Source organism: Xyrauchen texanus, chromosome 37 (genome assembly GCF_025860055.1).
Source record: "Xyrauchen texanus isolate HMW12.3.18 chromosome 37, RBS_HiC_50CHRs, whole genome shotgun sequence".
NCBI lineage: Eukaryota > Metazoa > Chordata > Actinopteri > Cypriniformes > Catostomidae > Xyrauchen > Xyrauchen texanus.
This window is the reverse complement of record NC_068312.1, coordinates 32,625,869-32,630,787: the sequence shown is the minus strand read 5'-3', so window position 1 is coordinate 32,630,787 and position 4,919 is coordinate 32,625,869. Positions and strand designations below refer to the sequence as shown.

The 4,919-nt window shown below is 34.4% G+C and overlaps 1 long non-coding RNA gene across 1 annotated transcript; it reads left to right on the top strand.

Moving 5' to 3' along the window:
* Positions 1-1,711: 1,711 nt before the first annotated feature.
* On the top strand, positions 1,712-2,539 carry LOC127631294 (uncharacterized). The gene is made up of 3 exons (XR_007968932.1): positions 1,712-1,759; positions 2,033-2,193; positions 2,444-2,539. It is a non-coding gene; the product is annotated as an uncharacterized LOC127631294 (long non-coding RNA).
* Positions 2,540-4,919: the final 2,380 nt, after the last annotated feature.

Below are 4,919 nucleotides of genomic sequence, written 5' to 3'. Positions count from 1 at the left end.
TTAACGAGTTTGACAAACCGTTAGGCCTAACTGTTAGCAGCTAGTGGTAACGTTATCACTTTCATTCCTATCTGTCGCCTCTATTTCATTAAACAACATAACGTTAATGTATTGACGTTTTGTGAAATGCCCTTTAATATTAACATGATTTATCAAGGTAACGGTACAAATTTGATTGACCTCAGTTTGCGCATTTAGTTGTAACTTACGTAATTGACACAAATCGTGTAATAACACATTGGTGTGTAGAAAATTAGCAGGAATAACACATTGTTGAGTTAAAAGTAACACAAACGTGTTGTCCTCAACACAAGTTGTGTTGTTTTCAACATCCTTTTATGAGTGCATTGTAATACCAGACAAACAGATTCGGAATTTCGGAACCGCGTACTAGCACACTAACGTTACTTTTAATATTTTGGGGCAGAATGAAATAGTATTAGTATGAAGTACCAAATTCAGGAAGACTCTTCATTAAAAATGGACTGGTTTTCGGAGATCAAAAGATTGCTTTAGGTTTATCTCGGAAGATTATTATGCTAGCTTGATGTTTTCGTAAATTGATATTGTTCATTCTTACACTGCTTGTTAACTACTCTTTTACATTATTAATGTGAATACTATGCTTAATCAGTATATAACATTATATATATAACAGATTGGTGTTGTTGTTTGCCCTTTTGCAGCTTCAAATGGAGGACACTCCGAAAACACTAGTGGCTGTACTACTTGATGAAAAGGAGATATGCAAAAAATTGCAGCATCTCAAGAGTGCAGCAGAAATAATTGATGCTTCCAAATGTCTCCTCCCCTGTGCTGCAGAGTATCACCGAATTTTAAAATTTAACGCTGATTTTAATGAATTTATTGACACCGACCTAACTGAGAAAGTGGAAGCATTGGACAAGTTTCAAGTTTTGTTTAAGTCGATTAAGAGAAGTGGATCAAATGCATTGGTATGTAATTCCCTTTTCAGTAACATAACATATAATAAGTGACCTGTGTATCCTGCATACAGATTCCAGTATTATTGTACTTTTCTTAAACATTAAAAATGAATATTACGTTTCAATTTTGAGCATGGTAAGAAACCGTTCAAGTGGCATTTCCATTCAAACATGGTGTGGGATGATGATCACAAATGATAATGTAAAGTAGTACAGTATTTATCTACATTTCTTTTTTCATTTGCATGGTACATAATGGTAGCAATTGAAAACTCAAATTAACTTGTCAATTAGTAAACACACTTTACTAGTTTGGGATTGTTTAACTTTGTATTATATGATCATCCACCATATAATGCTTCAGCATTTTCCTACAGCATTACACGTCAAACTTTTGTGTTGCGTACATTGTAATCCTGATTTCATATTTAAACACAATTAAAACAAAATAATTTAATTCAGACACTATTCAGACCAGAAATAGACAACTTTATAAATTAAACTTATCCATTGATAAAAGATTACTTTAACCTTTTTGTACATAACATAAGAGTAGATGCAGTTTCATTGTATTTCATATCTTTATTATTGTACTAATTCTTGTTACATTTGTTGTCCTTTGAGGATGAAAAATTGGATGTAGATGCAGCCTGTCCAAGTCATCAACAGAATGTATGTTCATGGATGACTTGTATATACATAATTACAAGTAATATACTTGAACATACTTTAACTGCCTTTTTTTTTCTTTTCTTTTTTTGAAAGTTGCCCCAAAGAACACGCATGAAGCTGGTCCAAGTAGTCAACAGAAGGTTTGTATATATAACAGAGTGCTGAAATAACAGCACTATTTTCAATATTTGTATTACTCTGTTTGAATTTTTTTGCCCATTCCACAGAAACTAACAGTCTGTACACTTGTACAGTACATCTGTACATTTTGTCAGTCTTTATTAATGAGTGAATCATTCATCAGTTCATTTAAAACTGCTGATTCATTCAGGAGCAATATAAGGGATTAACTTTGAGTAACTGAATCACTAACTCATCTAATAAGAACTACTTTGTGCTTTTTATATTTCCAGCATCAACGTAATATACTTGATGTAGACACAATGCGAGCACTACTTGAAAGCAAAGGTCTGAGTATATATAAGGATTATGAAGCTTCAGGAATGCTTTCAGAGACATCAAGAAAGCTCCTTGTGAAGATAGGAGTCAGTGCGTTGGTGGAACAAAGTGGATTGTAAGTTTACAGTTGAGAAATTAACTACAACAACTGTGAATGCAATAACGTATAAAGATGTTGAATACTTTGAAAACACACTGATTACTTTTAATAATTTGAACATAATTGGGGGGGAAACTTGTAAAACAAACTGCTTATCAGCAGCAGAAAAAACTGACTGAATTTGGTTCCTGTATTTTATTTTAATGTATTATGTATGAGTTGAATTAGGTAATTCTTCCATGCTATGTCTTTATTTTGCTTATAGTTACCCTTCTAATGAAGAGAAACGGATGTTGGCAGAAAGTGTGGTAACACTGTTTCCTTCTCTGAAGATCAAGATGGGAGAAGAGAATGAAGGATTTGTAAGTTGCACTTATTAAAACACACAAAGACCACTTTAAATAAATGCAAATTGGAATAGTACTAATTGTGGTATGTTAATTAGTTAACAGGATACAAATCAATTGAAAATTTAGTGACTGTCATTGGTTTTATTTTTATTTTTTAAATTATCAATATCACAGTTACAATAACACCAAAAGTACATCCACTCTGGTTTGCTCGCCACACATGGGTTCTTGTAAAAGTTACAATTGTTAGGGTTAGCAATAACAATTTCACCATATAATGCTTCAGCATTTTCACTTTTGTGTCGCGTACATTGTAATCCTGATTTCATATTTAAACACAATTAAAACAAAATAATGTAAAAAAAAATCACCATGCCATCTGGCCCATTGACACTGTTTTTTGCAAGGAGCACTATTCAGACCAGAAATAGACAACTATTTATTTATAATTCCTCCCCCTTTCATCCAGGAACATTTCTATGACCCAATTTCCCACAGTGGATTTATTGAGATGAGACTTCGGAATCTACGGAGGAAACTTCATGATGATCAGCGTCGCTACCAGCGCAAACGTAGTCGAATCAGTGATTCCTCTGGAGTGTCTATCATTTGGAAATAACTGCTGAAGGGGAGGAGGAGTCCTCTCGGGAGTGGACGACTGTGATCAAAAGGATGAAACCATCTCCAGAAAACCTCAATACCATCAAATCTGGCATGGAGAAAACGTACAATAATCGCAGGTTATGGGTCGCAAACAAGTCCCCAACAGTGAAAGAGATTTTTGAACAATATCCTCGATTTGTAGACATGCCATACTTGGTAAGGACTTGTGTTTTGCTTGGCTTTTCCTTATAGCTAGGTATGAATAGACTTGTCAAGGGACATGGCTGGTAGATATTATTAAAAATGATTGTTTTTTTAACTTTGCTAGTGCATAATACTAGTCTTATGGTGAAAAATGTATCTATGCAATTAATCCCCACCACTTATTATTCTTCATTCAGTTTAAGTAAAATCGTAATACTGCTAGCTATATATTTATAATTCTTTTTTGCCTACTGTTATTCATAACCTGAAATGGCCCACAATGCCTCTCTGAAGTTAAGATTGCATAAACTTGACTCAAAAAGACTCATACTGAGCAAAACATACTGAGCAAACAGTAGTTTTGTAATTGTGCATTCTATCCTGTGTTGTAGCTTGACACTGAGTTTGGAAAAATGTTTCCTGGGAAGGCTGACCTCTTTCTTCGAAAATGGGAAGGAAATATTGTTCCAAAATTGCAAAAGATGTCCACAGTGAAAAACACTCTGGTCATGCCAACTGAAAATGAGAGTGAAGGTAGGCTACTTTGCTCGTTTTGTCAAAATGTTGTTTTTCTTTCAGTGGACACCATTAGTTTTAGTAGTTCAAAGAGTTTAAAGTCAGCCATTATACCAGCCATGAAAAATGTCATTATATTTTGTGTTTTTCTATCATATTACAGATTCATGTTACAGAGCTCTTCAAATTCTTATTACATTGCTTCCCCCTACTGCGTCAGGAAGGAGCAAAGGGTGGGCCAAATGCAGTACAAAGTCAGCCCTTGCTTATCTCTTGGACATTAAGCCGGTAAGCAAATTATTTGTCCTTTTATGTTAGCTTTATTTTTGTTTGTTAGTTTTCTGTACAAGCACTTTGTGATGTTATTAAATTATATGACTCTGATTTACATAAAACTATACTGTTTTAATTTTGTTTTGTTGTTTAGGTATGCATGATATTAGATTTTTGCATATATTTTTAAACTCATTTTTGCCAAGTGTCTAAAGATTATTTCTGTATTTTAATTTTATTTATTACCAAATGGGCATTAGGACCCAGGGGAGGCTGTTTTTGCTGCTCACGGTAGTGACTGTTTACTCTATCATGCTGGGGTGTGTTTCCCGTACAACGCCGTAACTCATTGCTTCACTACCATAGTACGATGCATCTTGAAGAAATCAACTAGCTAGTCACGACTGTTTCCCGAAACCATATTGTCGCAAACTGGTCGTTCAACCACGTTGGTTTATAACTAGAGGTCGACCAATTCATCGGTTTTGCCGATATATCGGTACCGATAGTTGATTGGTGGAACTATCGTTATCGGCAAAAATCCACACCGATAGTTTTTCTGAGGACTATTTCTCATATTTCTCTGTTATTTCGCTTTATTTCCAGATTCAATCATAGGCTCGTTCTTGCATAGTAGAGCACGTTCGCACATGCGCAGTCTTCAAAATCTCTTGACAAACTCAAAGATGTAAAACACATTTGTATGTATTCTAAATAAAAGACACAGGTTGTACTGAATGTCAGCTTGCTTATTTTGCTCAACATACGGATTTATTAAGTCCACATGTCATGCAA